Genomic DNA, 14,416 nt, shown 5'->3' with positions numbered 1-14,416 from the left:
GGAAAAAGGTTCGGTTGCCAAGCGATGGCCATGGTGAGTGGGGACTGAGGAGATCCCAAAGGGGGAGTTCCCAAAGGGGGCACTAACGGCTTGGGGGACAAGGGCTACCTGAGGGAGGAGGAGGACGCCAATAGGTGGCGTGATGGTTGAAAGAAAAAGGATATGAATGGGATGAATGAAATGTTCAGTGAGAACAGTGTTAATCAGGTGTTTAGGTTCATCGGAAGACGTTCCATTAGAGATGACCAGAAAGTTTTAATCTAGTGCACTAAATCGATCAATCAATCAGACGTTATTTATATAGCACTTCTCATCCAAGAAAATGTGGAACAAAGAGCGTTCAGATAAAACAAAGCAGTGAAACCCAAGGCCACATACAGACACATGCACACTCACATATAAAGCCACGCACACGCACACACACACACACGCCACACTGGAAGGAAAATCAGGAGCAGGGACCACAACGTGCACCTCAAAGAAAAATAAAGGATGAATTAGGATAAATAAAGAAATAAAATGAACCTATGTTTTTAATATCTGTATGGAAACATGTTATGGTATCATGTGATGTTAGAAACAGCTCTGATGTCAGACCGTTGGTACCACAGGAGGTGTTTCTGATTCAATTAGAACCGGAAAAAACTTTATGCTGATCCTGAACTGTCTGTGGACGGCTCAGCATCAAAAAACGCAGCCACTGGTACGAATTAAACAACATTATTACTAACTAACAAGTAAGAATAAAGCAGATTATGCTGAAATTTTATTTTCAATGCTGATCCTGAATTAAGAGAGGACAGACAATATTTATCCTAAACGAGTTAATCAGTTAGTCATTGAAAAGAAATGTCTGCTTTCTTGATGCTGTGCTGCTCCCAGGATGAGATCTAACCACAAATATTTCTGTCCTGCAGCAAACAACAACACAGGAGGAGAAGCTGCAGTGGAGCAGTTCGGCAATTAAAGGATAAGACCGGTTTTTTGACATTGGGCCCTTGATTTCACATTATAACATGATGTTCTACTCACCCCTGCTTGTTGTTGAACATTTGGAGCTGTTCCGAAGATATTCGCGAGGCGTCTGGCTGCTCTCTTGAGATATTCGGCCATGAAACGGTTTCCTATGGGCAAGCTTATACAGGCACAAACTATGCTGTTTATAATTTATTAATTACTGTACACTAGCACTGATAACGTGGAGGTGCGTCGCTTACTTAAAAAAATCCGGGTTACTAATTTTGAATTTTAGCCGAATGAATAAACAGGCAGCAGGTCTGTGGGCTGTCTGTGGCAGTAGCACGACGAGGACGTCAGTAACACCCACTTTACGACAAAAAAATCTAAATTACAGTAACCCGGATTTTTTTAAGTAAGCGACGCACCTCCACGTTATGGAGTTCTGCGTCACCACTCGCAACTGTTTGCTGATTGGCAATCTTTGGGCGGAAGTACGTAGGATGGCGTCGCCAGGCTAGTTCTGCCCCATTACACCGACATCACCAAGTCACACGTGCAGCGTGGAAATCACTCCTCCCACTACCTCCAGCTCGATATTTACAAATAACACTGTTTCATTCATGCTGCAAAATATCCACTTCATCAACAATAAGGCAATCCTCATATTAGACGTTCTATCTTCATTATTACAAAGAGGAAATTTGAATTCTTTGCCTAACTGAAACCTGGTCATGAAACACTTAACCAAGCTACTCCACCTGGTCATGCACAATCTTGTTATGCCTCACTCCACTAATCAGGGAGACGGATTGGCTGTAATACACCAAACAAAATCTCTCAACCCTGCTCAAAGAGCTTCCTGTGCCAAATTCCAACAGTTCTTTTGAAAGTCTTACCTCTAAAATACCTGGGCCTGCTCCCTGGCAGATTGTCCTCATCTCCTGTCCACCTCCTTCCTGTCTGAGGTATCTGAGCTACTTACCCATATATGCCCCGGATCCCTGTGCACACTCTTCCTTCCTCAGGGACTCAAACATCTATCTTGACTGTCTCAGCCGCACATTTGCAACTGAATTTCTGTCACAACTTGACGGGTTCAACTTCACACAGCACATTCAATAACTTTTATTGGACAACCCAATAATGAAGAATTACAGCAGTCCAATCCTGAAGTAACAGATGCATGGAGCAGTTTTGCTGCATCACTCTGAGACAAGATGTTCCTGATTTTGGCAGTTAGGAACATCCTCCCCTGCTCTTCATCAGCTCCGTGCTGCCCCTTCAACAGATGATCTGGCCTACATTTCCATTCATACACCAGTCTATCTTCATAAAAACAACAGAGTTTGTCTGACTTTCCCAGCAAATGGATATGCTAATATGACCAGTTTAATTTTTTAAATGCAAATTTCCACAACGATTGGTGTTTGTGAATGCTCTCTGCAGCACCGACTTGTCCTGCTTGTCAGATTTGAATTCAATCAAACTCAAGGTCTGAGGAGCGTGGCCTTTCAAAGATCGAATGTTTAAGCCTCAATTCTAACGCCACTACTGTGGCCTGATGGACACATTTATTGAGCCATTAATGGAATGAAAAAAATCATTTTGTTTACCCAAAGAGAAATTAAACAACATATGCACTTTTTGTGTGTGTTGTTGTTTTATATTCTTTATCTTGTTCATTTTGTGATTATCTTTTTAAGATTGCCAATCTGTATTGTGCCCGCTTTATAGAGCTGATACATATTTAAAAGGTGTGTTTTATAGTTTGGTATTAAATACAGTATTTTTTCAGTTTTCTGAGCTTTCATTAATTTTTTCATTAGAGATTAAAGGTGGGGTAGGGGATCTTTTTCTGGAGCATTTTTTTACATATTGCTTGAAATACTTTTCACACCCCCATTGCAACCAAGTAATTAAAAGTTTTGACACAAATATGAAAAGTTTTAGTGGCCTCTAGAACGTACAATCTAGGAAAAACACTATCCAATCATACTGAACGGACCCTTTAACGATGATTGGATTCTGATGCGTCTATCAAACTGCAGTCTGCTCCTCCCTCCCCCTCCCTCCCTCCCCCTCCTTCCCCCTGTGCGCGTACCCTGCTCCGTGAACAAATTACACGTGTCCAGATGCTTGGCAGGAAGTTAAACTAGAGCCAGCTTGGCTAGCACCTAGCATTATTAAACGTATAGTTAGCATATACTAAATACTAAATACGGCAACGATCGATGCTTGCTGTCAGAACAGCGCTCGTGCACCTTCGTGCTCGTGCGCGTTCATGTACTCTAGAGGCGTGTCTTCGGGGGGAAAGTGAAGAAAAGGGTTGGGACTTTTTACCTGTGTATTTTCAAAATGCAGCTTCGCTGGACTCAAAATCCAGGATCTCCTACCCTACCTTTAATATGCCATTCTTACAAGTAATATAATCCAAAAACAAAAAAGTTAAAAAAAACACCTTTCTGTTTCACTCATTTTGTATTTTGTCTTTTTAAGGTTTTAACTTGTTAAGGGAAACTCTTACCTCGTTCACTACTTACCTTTTAGAAATATAATTGTGCAACCTACAGATCAAGCCAAGTAATTAACTTTTTTTAGCATTTATATCTGAAGACTTAATTGATTTTGGTGGAAAACTTTGTATGTGTCATGTAAATATCCATAACTTCATATGACTGATGACAGCTGAAAAGTCAGAGAAATTTAGAGACCCATGTCATTAAGGAACTCACGAGAGGACAAACATGGAATCTTTAGTCAGTTACTCACTATTAGTTACTGCAGACATGACACATTATTACGAGCTTTGAAACAGCCTCGTCACCAGAGTAAACCAGCATCAGACATGTGCAATCTAAGTTTTTCTTGGCTGACAGAGATCGAATACGCAACGTCATCACATATAATGCTTTTACACCCAAAGCACTGTGTTTTGGTGTAATGTTCCCATCAATGTTGATCATAACTGGATTCAGTAAATACCCCTGACCCTTGCAGAGTCTTTTAACGTGGGGCTGAATGCCATTCAAACACTTCCACATTGCAATCAAAAGCCAGATGTTGGCAGATTTTCTGACCAGTGGGAAAAAGTGACACTATCGTTATCGTGGCGCTTTGTAAGGATTTGCAGGGTTTTGAACAGCCGTATCTGCACCAAAATGTGATCTTCTAAAAACAGCTAAGTCATTTTGGAACCTAAACTTAACCACACAATGATTGAAAGAAGAAAAAATATTTTAAAAAAGCAATGGTATCACACACATTTTGCTTTTTGGACAAAGATCCAATGACTTATTGCACATGCTCTCGCATGTGAGTGGTCTCATGAGGCATCTGGTTCGGTGGGTGGGGCCTGCTCTGTTATCATCTTGCAGCCACAGATTCTGGGTATCGAGAGACTCTAGTTTCTCAGAATCTGGATACAAGACTGTTATCAAAAACAGAGACTTACACACTCGCACTCCTCTCCTCCTCTACAAATACACTCAAGTGCCAACAGGGACACTGTACCATATCTGTGAGCAGGTATGACTTAACCTGCTGAATCTTAACCTTACCTTGTGTTGAAACCATCATGTTTTGATCTTTTTGTTCATCATACCACATCTTCTACCAATGTCCCAAAACACAGAAATGATTTTTTTTTGTTAAATATAGCAAATGCACCTCTCTTAGTTATAGAGGCAAACTGGTAACCTGTCCTCTCTATACTTCATATATCTTCATCCCCCTCTATCTCCCTTCAAATGGGATTCGACTTCCTTATGCAATCTGAAATCTTTTACCTTTGAAGCAGCCACTGATTCATGATGATTACTTTCAACTCGTGTTGTAGCAAAAAATAAAGAAATAAGCAACTTGTATAATTGGACTGGATTAATGCTGCACTTTTATACTCCAAGCCACATTCACCCATACTGATACCGCACTTCTTAGGCCACATTTACACATAGCCGGGTATTTAGAGAAACAAATATTTCCCCCCCTCCGTTTTCAATAATAACATCGTGCACACAACATCGTTTTCAAAAAACTTGTCATTTACATCAACCCGCATAAATACGCCGTCAAGCGCCATAATAACTATGCCAAACCTATTGGTGGCAGTGTAGGGAAAGGAATAAAGCCATGCAAGCCAATCAAAATCCTCAGAATCGAGGACTTTCCTCATGTGAAGGAGGAGATAACGCAAGCAAATATCACAACAAAACTGAAGGCAATAAGAGGGAAACATAGACAGTCGGTGGATACTGGACGCAGGAGCGGCCACGGAAGAGTGGTGCTCCTCTGTTTTGAACTGTGCGAGCAGGTTTGGGGTGGCAAATGCAATAAGGCCAGAATCGTTTGCACAAACATAAAAATTATTAGAACTTTAACATCATCCATGATAATCCTGATCAGTAGCCAAACAAACTGTAAACATAAGGCGCTCGCATGACGTTAAGCATTTTCTGGCGCATAATGTGACGTTTAAGAACCTAAAACGCCGTTTCTCCCAGTTGACACGGCAACACATAACCGGCGTTATCAGAAATCTCCACTTTCGCCGGAGGTTTTAGAAATAATCGTTTTCTGTGATAAAAACGGGGTTTTGGAGTAAATGAGAGGCCAAACCGCAGGAAAATATCTGTGTCTTCCTATCGTGTAAACGGGGCCTTAGTCTGCACTTCTTAGTCTGCACTTCTTTACACTCAATCCAGAATATGCTTCATGCACGATGAATGGCCTGTAATGTGACCTCTAGTGGTGTGAAAGCAACTGCACATGAATTGTAATATTGATGTTCATGAAGATGACTGTTATGATAGCGTTGTATAAAGAACATATTTTAGTCTTAAACATGACTTTTTTAAACCTTACCAAGTATTTTTGACTTGTAAACCTAACCAAGGAAGGTAAGTTTAGTTGTAAAGCGCGTTTAAGTTTTACCAAGGCAACAAGGAAAATATGACAGAGGGTGACGGTCATGTTGTAAAAAGACCTAAACATGATCTTTTTGTAACCCTATCCAAATAGTTTTATTGTATAAACCCAAACAGTAACTGACAAAAGTATTTCAGAAAAGTGTTGTGGTATGAGCTTAATGTAAATCTGATAAAGGATTTATCATATGACCACCACTGCCCCAATCATGAGGGCTTCTTAAATGAGCACTTGTGATAATGTTCTTTTAAACAATAAAATATCTGCTTATTGAAATAGCTTAATAGCTTGCCAGCCACTGAGTTCTACAAAGAATTTTGGACTGTTTTGGAACCTACATTTCACAAAATGGTTTTACAAGTCAAGGAGAATGGCAGATTATCCCCAAACATGAACTCTGCTAACATTATCCTTCTACAGCAACCAGGAAAAGACCCTGTACTTCCATCCAGCTACCGCCCAATATCACTAATAAATGTAGACCTCAAAATAATTTGCAAAGCCCTCGCCAAAAGAATAGAAAAAATAACTCCCCTTATAATACATCCTGACCAGACAGGTTTTATAAAGGGTAGACACTCATCCACTAACACACGCAGACTAATTAATCTCATAGATTATTCTACCATCAACAACTTGGAAACCACAATTGTCTCTCTAGATGCTGAAAAAGCATTTGATCGAGTTAACTGAAAATTCTTTATTTGCAGCATTAAACAAATTTAGGTTTGGGTCACACTTCATTAACTGGATAAGGACATTATATAGCTCCCCAAATGCATGTGTCAGGACAAATGATCACAGTTCTTCCTATTAACTGTAGTTTCCAGATTATACCTGCAATCACTTTACAGTCAGGAAATATTAGATACTTAGGCATAAACATTTCCTCCAGGCTGTCAGAGCTAACAAAGCTAAATTATGTTCAACTCTTAAAGACAGTAGAGGATGATCTCACTCGTTGTCATTACCCATATCACTTATGGGGAGAGTCTCTACCATTAAAATGATGGTATTACCAAAAGTTAACAAACCACCACGTATTAGTTTAAAAACTCTACAGAAGACCAAAGACAGTGGTGGATTAGATTAACCTCATTTTCAGCACTATTTCTTAGCCAATAGGTTACAATATATATCACAATGGTTTAAATCTAGCCCACCAGATGAACCATGGATAAATATATAACAAGCATTATATAATAATCTGGAAATCTCGGACCTGCCACTTATTAGTCCAAACGTAAAACATCACAAATGTTTCAAAAGCATTAACATCAGCACCTCTCTGACAGCCTGGTGGGAATTTCTTAAAATGGCAAAGTCCTCACTTCTCCCGTGTAAACTTACACCCATCTGGAACAATCCTGACATCCTGCAAAACCAAAAAATGCTAAACTTTACTCTATGGAAGAACAAAGGAATAAAACATCTGGAACATATTGTCCAAAATGGAAATTTTATTTCATTCGATGCGCTCATATCACAACATGGGATAGGAAGCAATAAATTTCTAGAATCCCAACAACTTAAGTCTATAATAACTAAGAAATATATCCTCCACCAACCAGACTTACAATTACTTTTTAGGGTAGCAGAATTTTTAAGCATCTGCACACCAAAACTTCTATCAAAAATATATAAATTACTGTCTAAGATGGATGACAAAATTTCTTTACCATCCTCAAAATGGGAGGCAGATCTATCGTTCAGTTCTAATTCTAACCATAACTTCTGGCCACAAATATGTTTGAACACCTTCAGAATGACTCGAAATCCTAATTTGCAGCTCATACAATACAAAATCCTTCACAGAACACATTATACAGGACAAAGGATGTTCAGGATGGGTCTAACACACTCAAATATCTGCTCACATTGCACAGATAACACTCCTGATGATTATGCACACGCTTTGTGGTTCTGTGCGCCTGTCCAGAAGTTCTGGCTTGAGGTCTGTGAGGACCTATCAACATGGCTTAAGTTTAGTATTCCTGCTGCCCCACACTGTGCATACTGGGTGACTTAGACAACATCAAAATGGAAATTAACTCAGCAGTGTGTGTGTGGGTGCATGTTTATTTATTTAATTTCTCTCTTGTTTTTTTTTTTTCCTTCTCTGATTTGTGTGGAGTTGTGGGTGAAAGTGGTTGGCTGTGGCTGTGGTTTGGGCTGGCTCTGGGACTTACTGGCCTTACTGGCTTGTGCTCTTCCCCCCACCAGAAGGCCAGTAAGTAGGAGGGGCCCCTCCCCGCACCTGCTAGGGCACTTGGCCGGGGGCATTGGGGCTTGCACTGGCCCACCATGTTCGTGGGTACCTGTCTGGGGTGCCTGGCCCTCTCAGGTATTGTAAACTGTACGATATATTTTGTATGTTCATGCACACATACACATTCATCCACCCAGTCACATGCTTGTTGTACATTCTTGTTATACAGTTGCTGTGTCGTCCTGTGGTTTCAAACCATCCGTATCCATAGTTATGTTATATGTACTTGCTGCTGGTGTTGTTGCTGCTTGTGCTTTTTTTGGTTGTTGTTTTTTTTTCTCTCTCTGTTTGTCTACTTGGAGGTGCTCCTGATGGTTCTCCACTTGGATTCCCCACAGAGACCGTAGAATGTTGTCTGTTTGGTTTCTACAGATATAGCAGCTAGTTGTCTGGTTTTGTCTTGTTTTTCATTGTTTTCTCTGATAATCTCTTTCCCTGTCCCCCTGTCAGGTTCGGGGGACAGGGGGACATTATATGTAAAGTATCCATCCATCCATTTTCTATACCCACTGAATCCGTTGGTCGGGTCGCGGGGGGGCTGGAGCCTATCCCATCGGTCATCAGGCGAGAGGCGGGGTACACCCTGGACAGGCCGCCAGTCCATCACAAAGAGGCAAACCAGAAAAACAACCACACACGCTCACACTCACACTCACTCCTAGGGACAATTTTAGAGACACGAATTAACCTAACATGCATGTTTTTAGACAGTGAAGCTTTAGATTCACTATGAGCTGTACAAACAAAGCCTGCGTAGTTATAACAATGAGCTGTGCAAGGCCAGACAGCTGCATTTATCTGAAAAGATTAATAAGAATGTCAACAATTCTCCAACTCTGTTTGCTATGGTTGAAAAACTCACAAATCATCCTAAACAGTCAAACCCAGACCTCCTCTCCACTGAGAAATGCAACGAATTTGCCAACTTTTTTAGCCAAAAAATCAAAACAATTAGACAAAACATTCAACTAATCTGTGTCTAAAACCTAGAAATAACTCTGACGTTATGTCACAATTTAATATTGTTGATTTAAAAATCCTAGAGGAAACAGTTCGACATCTGAAATCAACAACTTGCACTCTGGACATAATACCATCCGACTTTTTAAAAACTGTTTTTACCTCAGTAGAAAGTGATCTCCTACGAATAGTTAACAGCTCACTGGCATCAGGCATTTTTCCCAAGTCACTAAAGACAGCTGCCATTAAGCCACTCCTAAAGAAGAGAACTCTAGACGCCTCTATGATGAACAACTATAGACCTGTCTCCAATCACTCTTTTATATCCAAGATTATTAAGAAAGTTGTATTTAACCAGCTCAACGACTTTCTGAATGAAAGTGGAAGTCTTGATAACTTTCAATCAGGCTTCAGACGTCATCACAGCACTGAAACAGCTCTGGTCAAAGTGTTAAACGACATTAGGTTGAATACTGATTCTGGTAATGTTTCAGTCCTGGTTCTGTTGGACCTCAGCGCTGCGTTTGATACTGTAGATCACAGAATCCTGTTGCACAGGCTGGAAAACTGGTTTGGACTTTATGGAGCGGTCCTTAAAGGTAGGGTAGGAGATCCTGGATTTTGAGTCCAGCGAAGCTGCATTTTGAAAATACACAGGTAAAAAGTCCCAACCCTTTTCTTCACTTTTCCCCCGAAGGCACGCCTCTAGAGTACATGAACGCGCACGAGCACGAAGGTGCACGAGCGCTGTTCTGACAGCAAGCATCGATCGTTGCCGTATTTAGTATTTAGTATTTAGTTTATGCTAACTATACGTTTAATAATGCCAGGTGCTAGCCAAGCTGGCTCTAGTTTAGCTTCCTGCCAAGCTTCTGGACGTTCACGGAGCAGGGTACGCGCACAGGGGGAAGGAGGGGGAGGGAGGAGCAGATTGCAGTTTGATAGACGGCATCAGTATCCAATCATTGTGAACGGTCCGTTCACAATGATTGGATACTGTTTTTCCTAGATTGTACGTTCTAGAGGCCACTAAAACTTTTCATATTTGTGTCAAAACTTTTAATTAATTGGTTGCAATGGGGGTGTGAAGAGTAGTTCAAGCAATATGTAAAAAAATGTTCCAGAAAAAGATCCCCTACCCCACCTTTAACTGGTTCAGGTCCTACTTAGAAGGCCAGAGTTATTTTGTTACAATTGGCAGCTATGAATCTGAGCGAGTGGCCATGAGTTGTGGAGTCCCCCAGGGGTCAATTCTTGGACCTCTTCTGTTTAACTTGTATATGCTCCCTTTGGGTAAGATATTGCAGAACTTTAACATCAATTATCACAGTTATGCAGACGATACACAACTTTATGTGTCTCTGTCACCATGGCGACTGCAGCCCAGCAGACGTACTGTGTCAGTGTCTGGAGGAAGTAAACACCTGGATGAGAGAGAATTTTCTACAATTAAATGAAGACAAAACTGAGATCATTCTGTTTGGTAGCAAAGAGAAGAGGGTCAGCGTTGGTAAATATCTTGAGACTCGGGTCCTTACAATCACTGACCAAGTTGGTAACCTCGGAGTGTTGATAGACTCAGATCTGACTTTCAGCAGCCACATCAAAGCTGTCACCAAGGCAGCTTTTTACCATCTCAGAAATATCAACAGAATTAAAGGTTTCCTCTCCCAAAAAGACCAGGAGAAACTCATCCATGCATTCATCTCCAGTAGACTCCATCACTGTAATGCTCTTTTAACTGGACTTCCCACAAAGAGCATTAAACATCTGCAGCTCATCCAGAACGCTGCTGCTAGAGTTTTAACCCGGACTAAGAGATCTGAACACATCACAGCAGCTTTAAAATCTTTACTCTGGCTTCCAGTCAGTCACAGAATAGATTTTAAAAGCCTGCTGATGGTTTACAATCTGTGATCTGTTCAGAGAATATAAAGCCAGCAGAGCTCTTAGATCCAAGGCCTCAGGTCAGCTGGTCCAGTCCAGAGTCCAGACTAAACATGGAGAAGCAGCATTTAGCTGTTCTGCTGCAAACAAGTGGAACAAACTGCCAGTGGAGATTAAACTTTCACCAAATGGAGACAGTTTTAAATCCAGGTTAAAAACATTTCTTTTCTCATGTGTCTATGCATGAAATCTGCACGATATCTTTTAATGTATCTGGACTGTTGCTTGTTTTTAATTTATTTTAATTTCATTTTAATTATTTTCTTTCTCTTTATATTCTTTTATGTATTTTTAATACTTCTTCCACTCCCAGCTGCAATGTTTTTATTTTATGTAAAGCACTTTGTTTCTACATGAAATGTGCTATATAAATAAATTTGAATTTGACTTTGACACTGTGCAGCCCCTGTAACAAAAATAAATAAATAAGCAGGGGAGGGTAAAACAAGGGGGGCTTTACATTCATAAAGCTTCCCTTGGCAAAGCAAATGTGTTTGCTTACAATTCAGATTACAATTCTGCTGCCATAATGCTCGAGAGGAAAGAGGGAAGAAGAAAAAAAAAGATACCGATATTTAAATGTCATATTCTGTTCAATTCAGTTCACTTTAATTTAATTAATTCAATCAATTATTGATCCCAAAAAATAAATGATATTTTAGCAGTTTTGATTATAGTCTTAGAAATTTAACAAAAAAATAAATAAATAAAATAAAATGAAAATTAGTAGATTGAAAGAAGTGTAGCGGATAGATGTGTCTCCAGACATTCCCATGTCAGCATGTGACTTTCCACCAGCAGAAATCCCCCCAGCAGCACGGCATCCACACCAGCATTGAAAAATCGGTGTTTTCACAGAAAAAAGCTCCTTAGAAAATCTCAAGACATAGTATTCCAGAGGTGCTGCAACACACTGTCACTTGAATGGCACCATTCATGGTAATTCATCACATTTCCTAACACACATTTTCTACAGCTGCAGAAGTGAGAGTAGTTTTTGTGATTTTGATAAACCATTTCTTGTTGGGCCTTCAGCATTAAACCTCTGTTGCTCGTGAGGTCAAAGTGGACAGCTAAGCTGCCATGAAAGAACAGTTGAGAATAAAATAAGCTTTTATGCTTCTGGCTGTTCTCTGCTTCACAGATGATTCCCCTGTTGAGAGAGAGATTAATTGACAAAATCCTCGGAGGAGGTGGTTGGGTATTTATGAATATATGGGTTGCATTGTCAGGGTAAATATAACTGTTCTAATGCTGCTTTATTCTGAATCTGTTCTGTGCTTATGAAGAGATGCATGTCTAATCCTCTGTGTTAACTATAAATATTATGTAATAAAAACAATCCCTCATCAACCCCCTTTCTGGCACTACAACCTCCCATCCCCCTGTCCCACGGTAACATACAGTGCCTCTTTCTCCACTGCTCAGTGTAATAGTAACCATGGTAACTACATGATCATGTTATGAAAAATAAGGGGGTAGAGACATCTTTTTATCGGAACAGTTTGCAGCCTGAGCAGAATTTTGAATATTTTGGTTAGGAGATCAATAGTCCCAGCGGCAGACCAAAAGGCCATGAAAAACAAATAATGGCTTTAAATACGTCCCAGTCAAACTACTTTGCTCAGAGGCTTCGATGATATACTCATCCAAGCCTTAAAATGTACAATTGATTCTACAACAAGAAAATAATTAATTTTACAGTGACTGGCAGGAAACAAAGTAAATAAATAAAACAATTTACCTTGTTCTGATCATCTCAAAATCTTGGTGCAGTTCACATTGCCACCGTCTGGTTATGTAAGTGGAATTCATATGGCATCCTTAAAACGGGAAGTGGGTCTTGGAGAAAATATTGATTAAAAATCAAAGGAAATGAGAAAAAAAGATGAAAATGATTTATATTTAGCATATCAAATGAATGCATATATCAACCACAATGGATCCTAAATTTAGAAGATAAAAAAATAAAAAAATAATTACAGCAACAATATACAAAAGTATTTTCTCATGTTCATTTCATCATCATGTCAGACTAAAACTAAATGCAAAGATTCAACCAAACATATAAATACGAGCAAAGACTCGGAAACCAGGTCTAGCTCCGGGGGGGGGGGGGGGGGGGGCGGGTGCCCCGGTTTCCCTTTCTGGGCGAGGTGACTGTTGTAGAGCTCCATCGAAATCTTTGAACTACTTATTACCAATATATTAACTATTTATTGAAAGATTTAATTAAAAACCATTCAGGTTTTATGGTTTTGTTAATGGGCAAGGGAATGGAGAAATATGACGGAATTGCTAAAATTAGATCTTAATTCTTATTCACTATTTATGGTTTAATGGCTAACATTTGTCATTTATCATTTTTAGCACTGCATCTCTTAACACCACATACCGTCTGAAGGACAGAGGAATGTGTTAGACTTTACTTCTGTATGGTACAAGCCCTGTTAGTCAGGTCTGAACACACCAGGGGGACAGCCAGCGCTATCCAAGTGGTCTCTCTTGGTTCCACTGTCTCTGGGCCTTTCTCGGTAGTTAGCAGTTTGTAGATAGATTTCCGTGGGCTTTCACAACGTGACTGACATGTTATTGGTCGCAAAAAAAACATCAGGAAACAATGGTTAACAATTGAGTTAATTCATATAAATGATTACTGTCCACTGGATGGCAATGTGGCACCATAGAAGTTATTAATTTTCCTAATTAATGATTTTCTCCTATTTATACTTAGTACAATCTTGAAAAAGGTATCAAAATGCAGCTTGAGGTATCAATGAAAACCTAAAAGAATCTGTACAAAGGTGTAAAACACATTTAACACAGTTTCAATAATTTTCCAGCTGAGAATGAATCTGAAGAAAAAAGTTGAGGTGTGGGAGGTCTGTTTCACACCTTGTTAGGTGAAAGGGGAAGGTGTCAAGGCATTCCTTGATTTAGATGGCCAGGAAGGGAATAAAATACATTTGGTCTGTCTGAGGACCCTCACTCTACCTTCACATGAGAGGGTTCTTTTGTTTATTCACTGATAGCTTTGCTAGTTGGTACCAGGGCATTAATGTCCTCCGGATAAATCATGGGACAGGTCTGGCGGGAGAGAGAGCACCTTCAAATCAAAGGTCAAAGGTTATTAGGAAGGTAATAAAGGTAAGGTCTCTCATTTACTGGTGTGGAAATCCCACATCTATGACTTTGAGTCAACATTCCTACACAGGAATGTTAATGAGGCCTCCCAAAGATTAAGTTCTACACTTGAGTTCTCTACAGTGACTCCTGATGAGAGGGAAATGTCCTGGCCGGAGAAAGAAAAGCTGGTCATGGCAGTTGTTCAGGTTTGGAGAGGGATGCCAACTAGAA

The sequence above is a fragment of the Odontesthes bonariensis genome, chromosome 14 (genome assembly GCF_027942865.1).
Source record: "Odontesthes bonariensis isolate fOdoBon6 chromosome 14, fOdoBon6.hap1, whole genome shotgun sequence".
In the NCBI taxonomy this organism is placed as follows: Eukaryota; Metazoa; Chordata; class Actinopteri; order Atheriniformes; family Atherinopsidae; genus Odontesthes; species Odontesthes bonariensis.
The sequence above is the reverse complement of the archived record's forward strand: the minus strand, read 5'-3'. Positions refer to the sequence as shown.